This window comes from Mesoplodon densirostris, chromosome X, assembly GCF_025265405.1.
Source record: "Mesoplodon densirostris isolate mMesDen1 chromosome X, mMesDen1 primary haplotype, whole genome shotgun sequence".
In the NCBI taxonomy this organism is placed as follows: domain Eukaryota; kingdom Metazoa; phylum Chordata; class Mammalia; order Artiodactyla; family Ziphiidae; genus Mesoplodon; species Mesoplodon densirostris.
Window position 1 is genome coordinate 36,608,870 of NC_082681.1, and position 17,656 is coordinate 36,626,525.

Sequence of the window (17,656 nt, forward strand, 5' to 3'; positions counted from 1 at the left end):
AATGTTAATTTGGGGAAATAATGTAATTTTTTGCATGAAGCTAATTAATAGGTGCTGGTTAATCAGTATAAATAACACTAGTGATTTTAATTTTTATTGTTGTTTTCTTATTAGCCTTTACTTTCTATACAAATCATACCTCTTATAAGCAAACCTGGTCCTTTAGAAATGGTAAGAATAGTTGCGTTTTAGAGTTAAGAGGTTTTCTGAGATTGTTTTCTAGGTGATTTTTTTTCTATAAGTGAGAATCTTCCACTTTGCCATAACTTTTCTCTCTTAAGCTCAGAAATAACCATAGAGCTCCTCTAAAATGAATGATTTAATTTACCTTTATATGATATTTTGATTTAATTTATGGAACATGCATACCTGTATATATGGTGATTTCATTTATTTGAATATTATGGTTACATATATAGTAGGTTATTAAAATAAAAATTACAATTTTCACTGCTTTTGCTCTGAAATGAACTAACATTTTATACATTTGATGCTTATTTTCCTTTGAAAGAATCCATAATTAAGGTTTAAATCTGACCATCACTTTTATACATTGCACTCATTTTGGATGCTTCCAGGTTAGCTTTCTTTTTTTAATATGTAAAAAGATATATAAAACCAGAACATGAATATAGGGCATTTATCAGCTGTTTTTGGTTAAAATTTTATTAATGTATAGAATTTTTAGAGCGTTCAAGACTTAATTGCATAGATTTATTATTATTAAGTAATAAACTAAGGACTAAGAGATCAGGGTTTTAGTTCTAGATCTTTCCCATATAGTCCTGTGACCTTAGGATGGACATCCTACCCCCTCTCCATCTTTATTTCTTCATCTGTAGAGTGAGCCAGCTGTCCTGACTCTGCCTAATGTTGTGAAAGGCAGTAGAAATGTTAAAAATGATTATTTAAACAATAGGATTAAACAAAGGAGAGACAGAACAACTATTGGATTCTTATTATTATTTTTTTAATGCTAAGATCTTACCTGTAAATGAAAAGCTGCTTTCAGGGTATTTTTTTGAAAATCGGAGAAGTATCACCTGTATTTTTCTGCAACTTGGAGGAGTGGGGGTGGGGTAGGTTGCTGGTTCCTTTTGATGTATTTTTCAGAGTGTCTTCAAAGAATTAATAGGAGGTGACTCCTGGATATGGGAGAAGCTGAAGGCAGCTAATAACAATTGAGTTATTATGGCCACTATGCTGCAGACATTTTATGTGAACTATCCCAGGGCTCCCCAACCTCTGGGCCATGGACCAGTACCCGTCTGTGGCCTGTTAGGAACCGGGCTGCACAGCAGGAGGTGAGCGGTGGGTGAGTGAGCAAAGCTTCATCTGTATTTACAGCTGCTCCCCATAGCTTGCGTTATGGCCTGAGCTCCGCCTCCTATCAGCATTATGGTGAGTTGTATAATTATTTCATTATATATTACAATGTAATAATAGTAGAAATAAAGTGCACAATAAATGTAAAGCACTTGAACCATCCCCAAACCATCCCCCCCTCCTGCCGCACCCCCGCTCCCCAGTCCATGGAAAAATTGTCTTCCAGGAAACCAGTCCCTGGTGCCAAAAAGGTTGGGGACCACTGCACTATCCCATTTAATTATTTCCTAAGCCCCAAGTATTACTGCCTTCCTTTTTTTTTTTTTTTTTTTTTTTTTTGCGGTACGCGGGCCTCTCACTGTTGCGGCCTCTCCCGCTGTGGAGCACAGGCTCCGGACGCACAGGCTCAGCGGCCATGGCTCATGGGCCTAGCTGCTCCACGGCATGTGGGATCCTCCCGGACCGGGGCACAAACCCGTGTCCCCTGCATCGGCAGGCGGACTCTCAACCACTGCGCCACCAGGGGAGCCCCTGCCTTCATTTTATAGATAAGAAAAATTAAGTGCAGAGAGCTGAAGTGTCTTTAGATCTGTGTGGCTTCTGTGTCTGGGCTCTTTCCATTATTCCATGCTGCTCCAAGAGTCTCATGGGGCAATACTGAGAAGATTTGGAATTATGTCTTCCATTCTCTGTGGGATCAAGACTTATACTGGGGAGATGGATAACGTGGAGTCACAGAGTAGGTAGGCAGGTGCCTACATGATATGATTTGGGAAGCAGTTGACAGGCCTGCCTACAAGTATCATCTTCATTGGCTTGTCACATTCACTTTCCCTGAGATTTTACCACTAAAATGCTTACTTTGCTTGTTTTGTTTTTCTTTGCCAGTGGGGAGGTTGTGAGGATTTTCAAATGCACATGCCCCTAGGAGAGTTCATGTATTAAATCTTTTATCATTTAATACCTTAGCAGACAGTGTGAAATTGGCGAAAGAGCTCAGATTTAGGAGCCAGGAAGACCTGGAACTGAATTCTGATGCCACCAAGTCCTAGCTTTTTAAGTTGCATGTGATAACTAATCTCTCAGAGCTTCACTTTCTTCTTGAAGAAAACAGAGATAATAATGTATATGCATAGGCCCTTATTATAATAATTATAATATATTAAATATCTGGTATGGGTAGTTGTGGTAGTGTGGGAAGAGCACTGGAATGGAAGTCAGGAGACTTGGTGTCCTGCCATATGCTTTCATTCATTTGCACATCAGTCACTAATAATATTTTTAAGCTGTGTAAATAACAAACCTGTACTTATCAAAGAAAGGCATGGAGAAGAAAGTATATCTTCCCTAGAACAGTGATAAATTCCATGTATGCAGATTTTCTTAAAATAGCCAGATGATCCTTCAATACATGATTTCAAAACACAGATGGATGATATAATTCAGTTTTCTCTGTTTCAAAGAACATGAATACACATAGGGATTATAAATATTCAAAACATTAATGCAATTTATCATCATTTTCCTTTCCTCTATTTCCAGTACCAAATGGTAGCATAAATTCCCAAGCAGTGTCCTAAACCAGAAACATAGGAATCATCCTAGATTCCTTTCTCTCATTTATCTTCAGCCATCATTTCATACCCACACACATCACAGATCTCCTTCTCTAAATACCCATTTTCAGATGGAAGATCATGATTTTGGTGTTTGATAGTTTGCATTTGAGGTGTGTTTGAGACTTCTAAGTGAAAATTTTGAGAGAACAATTAGATATACAGGTCTGGAGCTCAGAAAAGTAGCTTGAGTGAGAGATATATGTTTGAAAGTAATTGGCATATAGATAGTAATGGAAGCTCTGGGAGTGGACAAAATTACGTAGGGAGAACATAGAGTCAAAAAAGATGAGGGCTTCAAAGAACTTCATTTAATATTAGGATAAGTAAAGGGTGAACCTAAAATTGAAATGAAAAGTGTGGCCAGAGAGGTAGAAGGAAAACTGGGAAACTGGTGTGAGAAAAGCCAAGGGAACAGTGTTTCAAGAAGGATGGTGGTAAACAGGTGAATGCCACTAAGATTGGGATAAAAAATGTTGATTGGATTCAGTAACATGGAGGCCATTAGTTATTTTAGTGGGACATGTTTCAGGAGAGTCATGGATTGGTGGTGGGATGAAGGAAGAAGCTAGAAGGGAATGGAGTGGTGAAGAGTGAGTGGGAGGTGTGAAAATAGCTGCCGGAGTCCAGCTCCAGAGAGTCCAGGGATACCCGAGGGATGGATAGCATCGGCGAAGGAAATAATTCTATTACACTTCTTAAAGTATCAGCATTGCATGTTTCTCTTTCTCAAGTCTTTATTCTTCATTCTTCTTCTATTGTTTACAATCACAGGTTTATATATTGTAGCTGATTACATTACCAGGTACGTGGCCAAACAATCTTAGCACAATCAAACCTCAAAATGTTCTATAAAGATTTTTAAAAAAAAAATATCCCCTAGTTTCTAGATGTCCTATTAAAATATTTCCCCAAGTTCCCATTAATCACAGGTTATTTCTTAGTAACCAAGCCAAGCAGTTATACGATTATTTTAATTGTAAAAGTTGGAGCTACTTGTTCCTATTTCTCTTCTTGCATGGGCAACCTTTTACAATGGTTCCATGAAAATATTTACAATGTACCTGCATGCTCTTTCTTGTTGTTTCCTTCAACTGAGACAGTGTTTTCTCCCTATCCTGGCAACCAATTCTGTTCTAGTCATTTGCTTTTCTATAATTAATCTTCCTTTATAATAGAACCATAAATTTCCTATGTCATCAGGAACTCCGGCCCATGGCCATAACTCCATACTAGAGGGTGTTTTTCATAAAAACATCCCCTTAGTTCCAGGCTCTTAATTCTTTACTCATTTCCCCGGGGCTTTAGTGGGTACTTCCCATTCTATGGTAGTTTCAGGAGGGGGAGTCCTAGAGGACTTTTTCTTTCACGTGGAGCAACATCACCCCCAAATTGCCCCTGTATGTAAATTTATTATCATAAAACATAACAACGGAGCTGTAGTCCACCTTCCTGGCACGGCGCTGCCTTGCAGTTTCGCCTTCCGTTGCTCATGACTTTGTCATGGTGCAATGGCTCCAGGATGGCTTCCGACAAATAGCAAGTATAGACAACTCTTCCTAGAAATTTGGCTGTGAAGAAGATGGGAGTATTGGGGCAGTAGCTGGAGACAAATATATGCACAAGATAGTTTTTTTTTTTTTAAGTTTGGGGAGAAATGAGCATATTTAAATGCTAATGGATATATCCACCTGATATTTATGTATGTATGTATACATACATCTCACGTATGTTGAAGACATATGAGAAGAAAAAATTAAATGGTAAGATTCCTGATAATGTGATCAGGGTTGGAATCCAAAACACACATGAGGAGTTTTACCTTAATAGGAAATATACTCCTTTATTATAGCAGTAGGGAAGGAAGAGAGGGTGTGTGGAAAATGTGGAATCAAGAAGATGAGGGGGGCTTCCCTGGTGGCGCAGTGGTTGAGAGTCTGCTTGCCAATGCAGGGGACACAGGTTCGTGCCCTGATCCGGGAAAATCCCACATGCCGCGGAGTGGCTGGGCCCGTGAGCCATGGCTGCTGAGCCTGCGTGTCCGGAGCCTGTGCTCCGCAATGGGAGAGGCCACAACAGTGAGAGGCCCACGTACCACAAAAAAAAAAAAAAAAAGAAGAAGATGAGGGAATTTCCATCCGATAGCTTCAATTTTGTTTTTATTTATTTTTTAATTTTTAGTATAGTTGATTTACAATGTTCTGTTAGTTTCTGCTGTACAGCAAAGTGAATAAGTTATACATATACATATATCCTCTCTTTTTTAGATTCTTTTCCCATATAGGTCATTACAGAGTATTGAGAAGAGTTTCCTGTGCTATACAGTATGTCCTTATTCAATTTTGTTTTTAAAGAAACAAAGTCATGTGCTGAGATTGGGGAGAGGAGATGAGAGGATTGGAGATACTGGAAGAAGTTTGTAATTGTTGTCAAGAATGGAATAAAGCTGAACAGAGACATGTAATGTTTCTGAGTAGTACTGTGGGTTCGTGTGAAATTGAATATTATAACTTTATCATGGAACTAATCTATTGTGGGACTTATTCCTTCAGCACCCACCTTCTCTGGTATAGGCACAGAGAAAACCTGAAAGTTGGATTCATTCAAGCTTGGGAATTTGTTAGGAAGTTATGATAAACAGGCAGAGGGTCAGCTTTAGTTTGGGGGTATGGAGACTAATCTAGATTGAATAAAAAAAGAAAGAAAGCAAAGTCTGCCAAATGGATTTGGAAAAAACAGTCAAGTCTTTGCAAAGCTGAAAAATGATCGCAGTGGCAGTACTTAAAAACGTAAGCTAGAATGAAAGGAGGTTATGGGAAAATCATTTAACTTCTCTGGCTTGTTTTCTCATCTGTATATAAGCCACGGTGATAGACAGTGGAAGCCAAGTATGTTTTGTGTATAAATTTATGCATGTATCTCATCGTCTTTTGATAGTAAGTATCAAGAGAATCAGGAGGGCCTAGGAATTTCTGAAGAGCATCCTGCCCACTTCTAAGGAATGAAGTAGGGTTGGAGGATAGGAAGTGGAATGGAACAGGGTTGGAGGGTAGGAGGTATGAGTCATTCTAACTCTCCCACGGATGCTCAGTCAAAGGAAGACAAAGCCATGCTTCTATAGGCGTGATTCTACTACAAGTAGTTCTCTTTTCTCTAGGAATGTTTGACTTTGCTCATCCAGCAGTGATTACTCTCTAACTATGGAATCAGCCATCTCCTTTATCTGGCACTTTTTCAGGAAGAACAGTGTACATTATTGGTGGAATTAGTATTGATTCATTGAGAGGAAACTTGAACTCCAGGGCATTTTGCTAATAACCAAAGCATGTGGATGAGCTATCAACATCTGGAAAAGGTGAAGCAGCATAGGATTAAAATTACGTGAGTGCACCATCAGAACATCATTCAGAAAACTGTGGCAGCAGCTCATGGTGGTGGGAAAAGTGCTGTGGTACCTGGGAGCAGCTCATATTAGTAGAATCTCTAGATGGCCAGAGAGAGTTCTCTAGCACTTATTTAGCACAGTAAGGACTTTGAAGGCCTCAAAGGGGATGTTGGAGTTTTATCACATTGTGTTTTGTCACTGTGAAAAGTTTCTACTTCAGCATTTGTGGTTATATTTGCAAGTGGGGTGGTTCAGTATGATTTTTTCCCCCCAGTTATCTGGTTGGAGACTTTAGCCAAAGAAGTGCTACACAGCTTAAATGTAGCTGACTCAAAGCCTATGTAGAAAATGAGGGGTTGGACTGTATAAGCGCATACTTTGATTACCTGGAAATTTGGGCTTAAAAGGTTATGAACTTTTAAAGGATTTTTAGGGAATTCCCTGGGGATCCAGTAGTTAAGACGCAGCACTTCCATTGCCGTGGGCCTGGGTTCAATCCATGGTCGGGGAACTAAGATCCCGCAAGCCACGTGGCGCAGCCAAAGAAAAGGACTTTTATACACAGTGCTAAATACGCCTCTAATTAGGTTGCAGGCTCTTCTTAAATAAGAAAGTGGTTTATTTTGCTCTCACATAACTGTCTGGAGGTAGCTAATCCAGGGCTGCATGAAGCTTTACTTCATGAGGTCAAAGGCCCTGGGCTATTCCAAACTTGTTCTGCCATGCCTAGGGTGTTTTCCTCATCTGCTTAATCAAAGATGGCTCACTACTAGGACCACATTCTAAGAAGCAGAGTGGAGAAAGGGGGAAAGGGAAAGGGGAGAAATGGTCTATTCTCTTTAAAGGCATGACAGAGATTGGAGATAACACTTCTGTTTATACCTCTTAGGCAAGAACTTAATGTTGTCATGGTAGCCTTCATTTTGTATGCCCATGTGCCCAGCTAAAACATGGGGGTTTCATTACACTGAAGGAGAGGAGAATGAATATTAGGTGACAAGTAGTAATCTCAGCCACACTGCCTCCAAAAAAGATTCTATCAATTCACATTTCTGCCAGTAGCCCAAGAGAAAGCTCACACTCTATAGTAACCATTTTGTTTATTAATTTTGCTTATATTATAAATTATTTAACTGTAAGTTTATATAATTTAATTTTTAAAGACTTTATTTTTTTAGAGCATTTTTAGGTTCACAGCAAAACTAAGAGGGAGGTACAGAGATTTTCCATATACCTCCTGCCCCCACACATGTATAGCCTCTCCCATTATCAGCATCCCGCACCAGAGTGGTATGTTTGTTACAAGTGATGAGCCTACATTGACACATCATAATCACCCAAAGTCCATAGTTTACATTAGTGTTCATTCTTAGTGTTGTATAGTCTGTGGGTTTGGGCAAATGTATAATGACATGTATCCATGATTATAATATCATACAGAGTATTTTCACTGCCCTAAAAATCCTCTGTGTTCTGCCTAGTCATCCCTCCCCCTCACTTCAACCCCTGGAAACCACTGATCTTTTGCCGTCTCCATAGTTTTGCCTTTTCCAGAATGTCGTGTAGTTGGAATCATCACTTATATTGCCTTTTCAGATTGGCTTCTTTTACTTAGTAATAAGAACTTAAGATTCCTCCAAGCCTTTTCATGGCTTGATTTCTTTTTAGTAGAGTAATATACCACTGTCTGGATGTACCACAGTTTATTTATCCATTCACCTACTGAGGGACATCTTGGTTGCTTCCAAGTTTTTGCAATTATGAATAAAGCTGCGATAAATATTTGTGTACAGGTTTTTGTGTGCACATAAATTTTCAACTCCTTTAGGTAAATAACCAAGGAGCATGATTGCTGGATCATATGGTAAGAGTATGTTTAGTTTTGTAAGAAATCACCAAACTATCTTCCAAAGTGGCTGTACCGTTTTGCATTCCTACCAGCAAAGAATGAGAGTGCCTGTTGCTCAGCATCCTTGCCATCATTTGTTGTTGTTGTCAGTGTCCTGGATTTTGGCCATTCTGACAAGTGTGTAGTGAGTTACTGTGGGGTTTTTTTGTTGTTGTTTTTTGGTTTCTGGTTTCTTTGGCTCTCCTTCCATAAACTTGATGGCAGGGAACCCTGTGTCTTGCTTGCTTTCATATCTGCAGCCTTGAGTGCAAAATGGATGCTCAGGAAATGTCTGTGAAAAGAAGATCTGGATAGATGCCTATGATTGTATCGGCACCAATACAACAGTCAAAGGCACAGGCCATAAAAATAGAAACTGAGGTTCTATTTTGATGAGAAGCCCCTAAAGTCATTTAAGAAACATTGTCTAACCCAACCTCAAAAGCAGCTATCAAAAACAGTGAGAAAGTAGGTGAGTAGGCAGACCTACCACTTAAAATTATGAGTGAATTTAGAGCTTTTAAGCAGATGATTATAAAGAACCAGTTCTCTTAAAGCAGGAAATTCATTTTTATGAAGGGCAGTCAGTCCAGTGAAAAACAGTAAAGCTCTGCCGACATACAAGTAAAAAATAACTTTTTTATCATAAGTACTTTAAAAAAAGTAAACTCACAAAGTTACAAAACTGGTCTAATCTTCAAGTAATGCATGGAAAATATTCTGAAGCCAAACAACTAATGAAAATGTATTGAGGGACTTCCACTGGTGGTGTAGTGGTTAAGAATCCCCCTGCCAATGCAGGGGACATGGGTTCAAGCCCTGGTCCAGAAAAATCCCACATGCTGCTGAGCAACTAAGCCCATGTGCCACAACTACTGAGGCTGCGCTCTAGAGCCCACGAGCCACAACTACTGAAGCCCACGCACCTAGAGCCTGTGCTCTGCAACAAGAGAAGCCACCACAATGAGAAGCCCGCACACTGCAACAAAGAGTAGCCCCCACTCGCCGCAACTAGAGAAAGCCTGCGTACAGCAACGAAGGCCCAATGCAGCCAAAAATAAATAAATAAATAGATTTATTTTTAAAAAAGAAAAGAAAAGAAAATGTATTGAGAAGAGAGAATGCTCCAGTATATTTAAAATAAAGACAGCCAGGAATCCAAAAATATATTTATTTCCACTTAATGGAAAAGAGAAAACATCAGTAAGAAAGAGGAAAAGAGGGAGAAAATGGAAAAAGAAAAGTATAAGGAAAGATGATGAGGGGCGTGTGGGAGAAGAAGCAAACAGCAAGAGCCTGAATGATGAAATAGGATCATCCATGCTCTGAATCTCAAATAGGCTGCCAATCTAAGCCAGAATACAAATCCTCTTGCCTAGAGATATGCACTTATTGGAGCCCTTTGGGAGTATGGACAGTTACATCTGAAACTGATCCCTCAGTTTCAGAGTTTTCAAAATACAATAAAGGCTTTATGTTCCCTAGAACAAGAATTTCTGATATCCCTTGATTCTGATTTTCAATCATGTTTCTAGACCAATAGCCAAGTTTTAAAAGTGCCCTATAAAGATATAGTTAAAGTTGTTTCTGATTGCTTTTGTTGCAGAAGACAAATTTAGAAGAAAAACAATGAAATCTCAGGTTGCACATAGATGGAAAGTAAAGATGTTCTACAGTCTGGAGAAATTGCAGGCTTTTAAAAATAATATTTCATTGGAAATGTGACAAGATGGAGATACCTTTGTAAAACAATTTGAGCAGATGGAAAGTATCTGTTAAAGTAATCACTGGTGAAACTAAACTTTGATAGTTTCTAATTGTCTCAGAAAAATGTTCTACCTTGGTATGGTACCCTTTGATAAGTACAATCCTAAAATACTCTGGCCTGCATCCCTCAAATAAGAACATTCACTGTTACTAAACAGGTACGACAAAAATCTAAGTAACAACAGGATCAAACCTTTATGTGAGATGTTCTCCATTCCTGTTTTCAAGAGGGAAGAAATGAGTGACTTCCTCCTAGCAAGAGCACCTTATGTCCCTTCATTGCAAACTTCTCAAGAGAGTTATCCATACTCATGTCTCCCTCCCATTCTTTCCTGAACCCACTTTAATCTGAGTTTTGCTCCAGACATTCCACTTATTTCCTTATCAATGTCACCAACTATCTTCAGTTTGCCAAATTTGTTAGACCATTCTTATCTTACTTGGCCTATCGGTAGCTTTTGACATTGTCTATCACTTTATCCTTGAAACGTTTTCCATACTTGGTTTCTGGGATACCACAAACTCTGGGTTTTCTTCTCACCTCCTTGGCCTCTCCTTAGTGTCCTTTGTTGGTACCTCCTCATCTCTTTGGCCTCTATATATCGGAGGGTCCCAGATCTCAGCCCTTGGTCCTCTTCTCTTTATCTTATCTACACTATACCCTAGGTGACTTTAATTAATCCTGTGGCTTTAAATACTACCTATATACTGATGACTTTCAAAAATATATCTATAGCTCTGGTCTTTCCCCTAATCTCCAGAGTCAACTATCCAACTGCCTACTCATCTTCTCCTCTTGGATGTTAGTTAGGCAGCTCAAATTGAAACATATAAAACTGAACTCTTGTCCATCATCCCCAAGCCCCATAAACAATTGTTCAGTTGCCCATGACAAAAATACCGGCATCATCCTCTGATACTCCACACTCAATCCATCAGTAAAATCCTATCAGCATCTCCACTGCTGTCAAGTTGGTCCAACTTACCATCAGCTCTAGCCTGGATTATTGCTTCTATCCTTCCCTTCCATACAGAGTAGCCTTTTCAAATGTAAGTTACATCATGTTACTCTACTCACAACTATCCAATTGCTTCCCATTTTACTAAAAATAAATAGGAAATCCAGTACCATTGCCCACAGTCAGCCTATCTTTGTGAGATCATCTAACCTTTTCTGTTTCCTACCCTACCGTTGCTATTCCTAGAACTATTAAGCTGATTCCCTCCCCAGGGCTTTTGAATGTGCTATTCCTTCTACCTGGAAGTTTCTTTCCCTGTATCTTCACCTGGTTCATTCCCTCACTTCACTGAGGTCCTTAATGTTACTTTTTCAGAGAGGCATTCCCTGACCACCCTATCTAAAATGAACTCTCATTACTCTCTTTCATGTTATCCTGCTTTATTTCTTTTTGTGAAACTTATAATTATCTGATATTGTCTGTCTGTCTGTCTGTCTGTTTATTGTCTGTCTCCCACTCCAGAAAGTTAGTTCCAAGAAAGCAGGTTCTTTGTTTTGTCCACTGCAGTACCTCCAGTGGCTGGAACAGTGCCTGGCATGTAGTAGGTTTCCAGAAATAATCGTTGAATAATGAATACATGATAGAAATATTTATGTGTTTTTGTTAACATTCTTTTCCATAACTGATGGCAGTATATGTTACACAATGCCATATTTTCATGTACTTACAGTTTATATCTTATGTACATGCAAGAGCATACTGGTAGAATAACATTGAAGCAATATAAAATCTGCTATTATACATTTTCTATTCTGTTTTTACTTAGTATGGAGAGGGTGGGTCACACTCTATTACTGACTTCTAAAGTTGTTATTCTAAAGTCATTACTTGAAGTGAATGTTTTGGGTACACAGTGTTTGCTTGCTAATAATTATTTGGGAGCATCTGGGAGTGAGGAGAAGGGTGTTGAACAAACAAAAGAGATTGTTTTGCTAGTTCCAGAGCAGTGGTGCCTTTCAAGAAACTGCATTGCTCTTCAGCTGTGACTTCATTTGAATAGAACTTAAGGTGTATTTAATAATAAGAATCTGACCTATTTTAAGAAAGCGATGACCTGATAGATTTTTTTTAAACGGTTGTAAAAGCCTGTTGTTGGTTTATTTGGATGGAATTATAAGCTAAAAAGCTCTGATCTGCCCAGTTTAGGGACAGATTCTGAAATGTGTAAACTGCTTCATAAAGGAACACTATAAACCTGTCAGTTGCTATGGTAGCTCAAAACTGAATTCTGTAGCTTTGACAGTGCTTCAGGAAACTTGTCAGCTGGATGAACTCAGGATGTCATACAGGAAACCATCTACAAAAAGGATTTGGGGGGCCTCCCTGGTGGCGCAAGTGGTTGAGAGTCCGCCTGCCGATGCAGGGGATGCGGGTTCGTGCCCCGGTCTGGGAGGATCCCATATGCCGCGGAGCGGCTGGGCCCGTGAGCCATGGCCGCTGAGCCTGCGCGTCCGGAGCCTGCGCGTCCGGAGCCTGCGCGTCCGGAGCCTGTGCTCCGCGACGGGGGAGGCCACAACAGTGAGAGGCCCGCATACCGCAAAAAAAAAAAAAAAAAAAAAAAAAGGATTTGGGAATAAAATGACTACTTATGTTTTACAGGATTTATTGAACATATTTCATAAATATCAAGAAACAATATTAGTATGTAATGTTGGCAGGGACACAAATATAATCATGTTATATGTAACTGGATGTTAAAGTGGTATTTGTTAAAAAGAGATCCTACCTGTACTTCATTCGTCTGCAGTGATTTTCATCATTCAGCATGTGCCTAACTTCTTTGTGTATTTTTGTGGGAAATGACAGTTGACTAGGGGCAAGCATGATGAATCTGTCTGATTCAAAGTCCTTTTATGTTTGAAAGTACACAAAGTCACCTTCAGCATTCTTTATAAACTACTCCACTGCGTGAAATATTACGTGCTAGTTATTACCTAAATTAGATTTGACTCACCAACAGTTCATAGACTGATTGTACTATTATTGAGCTATGTACTGATCTTAAAATGTTGTCAGGCCTCAGGATCTGTCCCATTCCAGATGTGCTGATTTTGATGCTGAGTCATGGCTATACTCCAGGAACTATGAATAGACATTTGTACATGTTGGATGGTCTCCTTGAAACGAGACTAGTTATTCAGGAAGTCGGTGCTTTTGAGTCACCTCCTGAAACCATGGATGGATACACACCAGATTATCTGATAAAACAGAAAGATATCCCAGGGATAACTCATATGAGAGGAAATTGAGTTTCACTGAAGTGAGATGGAAAGACAGTATTATATGTTAATAGGAGCATAGTCTTTAGAATTAGATATACACATATTTTTTGCTTAAGTTGTATGACCTTGCGTAATTTACTTAACCTTTCTGAGCCTCAAACAACTCATTTATAATACAGTATTGTGATAATAATAATTGTAACTATCAACGTTTGTGAGACTTAAATGAGCTAATCCATATCAAGCATCTGGCACAGAGCTTGACACCTGGTAAGAGCTTAATAAACTATAGTCCCTATTATTATCATTTTCTAAATCCCCTGCCATAGTTGGTGCTAGAGCCCAGATCTCCTAGTCAATGCCTTTTCATGTAAGATCATATAAATTTGTCATTTCACCCCCAGACAACATTTAAGCCTTTGCAATCACCCTGAGGCAGGGAAGACAGGGTGGGGCCCAAGGACATCCTCCTCATGTATAGGCATTAGGCACAAGGCAAAGCCACCTCCTTGTTTTGCATTTAATGAGGCCATGACGCAGGTCAGAATGGCATCTAAAACAGAAACTGTAGCATCTGAGCAAGAAACTCTGAACATGAAAACAGTGGAGCATGTGCAAATAAAAATGCACAGGTTGCTGATGACCCTGTACAACCTTCCAGGTGTGGTGCTCAACTAGTGAGGGAAAATATAAGGGCAAACAGCTCTTAGAACGCATGTACAGTGGCTTCAGGAGGCAAATGTGCAGGACCGGAAGCTGATGCAAGCTGGTGCAATCCAGGCCACACCTAAACCTTCCCCTCGAGTATTCTGCTCCTAATCAAAAAGACCCCCACCCATTCAAAGGACTAAAAATAAGATGAAAACGGGGATCAACAAGCCTGTGGGCACTCCTCACTCTCGATGACGCCGGCACTCTTAGCTTCTGCCCTAAATAAACTGCTTCTTTGTTCTCTTTGCTCCTCAGCCTCAGTGTGTGTGTGTGTGTTTATTTTTCCTTGGTGTCTTGTGTTCCTTGCCCAAACTCTTTTGGACAAGTTGAACAAGAGCCTGGACTTTTGATAAAGCTTTTCCAGTATCAACCCTACTTTTCCATTTCTCTCTCCTCAAACATTACTTCTCTTCTATTTTCCCATTTTCTTTTTCTCCTATCCCTATTCTAATTGCTTTGGATGATATTTTTAGATATTTTAAATAATTCAGAAAGTATCAAATTTCATAACTTTTTTTTTCTAAACAATGGCAACAGAAATAACATGGCCATACTTCCTTTAGGCGGTTATCTTAGAAGCCACTTTAGTGACATTGCAAAACCCCATTCATCATTTTCTAATAGATAATTATTTGCCTTTGTAACTTGGTCACTGCCTTTACAAACAAAACAAGAACCTGTGGCTATTTCAGATACTTTGGAAGAATCTTTTTTTTTTCTTTGTCAAGGTAGAGAAGGAACTTTTCTACAAAACCGTATTATGTAAGTGACTGCATTATTAGCTTTACAACATATTTCTGTTCCTTATTTCTGTTACCTTTCCTTTCAGTGTGGATTATACCAGCAGTGGAGTCTTGTTCAAGTCACATCACCTCTCTAAGCCCCAATTTTACTGATTGTAAATATGTGATACCAACATTTCATACCTGCAGATTTGTTAAAATAATTCAATAAATTCTTGGTAAACTATAAAAAGCTAAACAAATGCAATAGATTATTATTACTAAGACAAAGATCAGTAAAGGCAGCTACTGGATCAACAAGGGTGGTAGAAGTTAGAGGTTAATAATAAGTACCTACTTATCAACTGTGCACAAGTCAATTTTGCTGAATTAGTAGGAGCAGATGTGTAGTTTGGAGCAAGTTGTTTTCAGGTTTTTTCATAGTAACAAGGTGCTCAGAAACAAACCCCTTGCAAGTATATAGAGCAATTTACTATTCTCTTTCACTTTTACATACATTATCTCATTTAATCTTAAAACTGCCAGGCTGGTGTCATTACCTCCATTTTATAGAAGAAAATTGAGTTATAATTTGCTTCCAAACACATTAGTGGTTGAGGTAGGGCTGAAATCCAGGTTGATATTTATACTATTGTGCCTGTATACAAGCTCCTCATCTATATATCTATTGGTTTATTCAAAGATTACTTAGTCCCATCAGCTTTTGCAACACTGTGCTGTGATTCTAAGTTTGCTTTGGATGGCTTTTAGCCCTACCCATAACCTCCCCTATCTTGTGACTTACAGAATCTGTATCCTGGCCCACTGGCTGTTTCAGGAATACCAATCTATTTTTTTTCAGTGTGCTTGATTATCAGACAGGAAGGGAAGTGTTAGAGTTTCAGTAACTGTCTCTCAGTTGGAGAGGGGAAGAAAAGAGGGGCTGTGATAATTGCCTATGATAATCCATTTCTTGAGAAACTGTATTATTGGTAAGTACCTGGAGTTTCTGCAATAATGCAAGGATTATCCCAGCCAACTCTTAGAATGAAGGGATTATGTAGCATGGCTTTGAAGAGGTGAAGAAGTGAGGCTGAAACCAGGAAATAACTTTAGGCCTGCCATTCCAAAGGAGATTCTTAGTGGGAAACTGTCTAAGTAACAGTGTTGTGGGAAACTGAGTGGGTAGAAACAGGAAGCTGTCCTCCACAAGGGTTACACTTGTGTGGTGGTTGTCAAGGGATCTGGTACTAGGTTGTCTGGGTTCAGATCCAAGCTTCACCATTTATAGCCTGTAGTAACTTGCAGGGAGTTGTTTAATTTCTCCTTGTCTCAGTTTCTGATCTTTAAAATGGGAATAATAATAGTACATACATCCAAGGCTGACCGAGTATTATATGAGATTATGCATGTAAAGGGTTTAGCACAGGCTAGTGCCTAGGATGCTGGAAGGGTAAATAAATAGTAGGAGGTATTATTTTCATTATTACAGATGTTATGATTCATCATTTGTACCTTGTGTCTTAGACAAGATTCAGCTGGGATAGTATTTGGCAAAAAAAAAAAAAAAAAAGTGCACAATGAAAGATTATTGAATTATTACTCTGCTAAAAATGTCATGATGATAAAACTATGTGGTGGGGTTGATGGTATGGGTGGTGACAATAGGTTGAGGAAGGTTTGCAGGGAGCCTTCTGGTAGCATAGGTTCAGGACAGACTCCTTATAACAAGAAAATTCATTTGCTAGTCAGTGGAAAGCACTTAAGAGAGCTGGTTTTCAGTCCTAACCCTGCCCCCAATAAGTTGTGTGAGTTAGGATAACTCACTTTCCTCTCTGGGTATTTCCTCATTTTTAAAAATAAAATGACCAGATGAGTGGTTGTTAACTGTGGGCTGGGGGTGGGAAGTATATCAGAAAATGTTTCAAATTTTGTATCTCTGCATTTCCATCCTCCATCTTCCCTTTGTCTTCAGATCCCTTCCCCTCTTGTGAAAAACTCTGTCCTCTGGTAACCATATAGTATACAAAACACCTCATTGCACTAGTGACAGTCCTGTAACCCACAAGCCAAGGAAAGAATTGTCTTCATGTTCATTTGGGTAAGAAAGTCTAGGTGGGACACTAAGGTTGATTCAGGAATTCCTTTTGTGGATTTCTAGATAAGTGATTCAGGAAGGCAGCTATCCCATTTCCTACCTTTGCTTAATGTATTTGGCTAATCCAGGAAGTGCTATTTGATAGCCTGAATCAAATTTCAGTAGCCTATAAATAGAATGGAAGCAAGGTATTTTTAGCTCTTAACATTTATGCTGTACATGACACAGGGCTATGAAATATTTAAGGACAGATTGTTAGGGGAGAGATAACTTTAAGATCTCTCTGAGAGGGACTTCCCTGGTGGTCCAGTGGTTAAGAATCCTCCTTCCAATGCAGGGTACGTGGGTTCCATTCCTGGTCGGGGAACTAAGGTCCCACATGCTGTGGGGCAACTAAGCCCACGTGCCGCAACTACTGAGTTCGCAGGCCACAATTAGAGAGAAGCCGCGTGCTGCAACAAGGAGCCTGCGTGCTGCAGGGGAGGATCCCATGTGCCACAACAAAGATCCCGCATATTGCAACTAAGACCTGATGCAGCCAAAATTAAAATAAATAGTTATTTAAATAAAAAGATCTCTCTGAGAGCATTTTAAGGGAAGCCTGATTGTCTTAGTCCTTATAGGTCATATGAAAGGATTTCTCTTTGTTAGATCTATTGCCTTGGATCCAAAAATAACCCGTCTGTTCACCTCAATCTGTAAGAGCAGCTCTATGGCAGAAATATGGCTTTCTGTTGACGAAACCTACTTACTACTTACAGATGTCTTAGAAGGCAGCAGTGGGCTGGTGGTGGGGAGGGAGGAATTGAGGAGAGAGATTCACCAGACCTCAGTAAGAGAAATGGCATCCCCTTATGAGTTTATGAGGCATAGAAAAAGAACCAGCATTGTATTGATTCAGC

The 17,656-nt window shown here is 39.3% G+C and overlaps 1 protein-coding gene across 1 annotated transcript in view; it reads left to right on the forward strand.

Annotated features, from left to right (window-relative positions):
- IL13RA2 (interleukin 13 receptor subunit alpha 2) overlaps nucleotides 1-17,656 on the forward strand; it is a 52,810-nt gene that overhangs the window by 14,772 nt on the left and 20,382 nt on the right. The gene's annotated exons all lie outside the window — the stretch shown is intronic.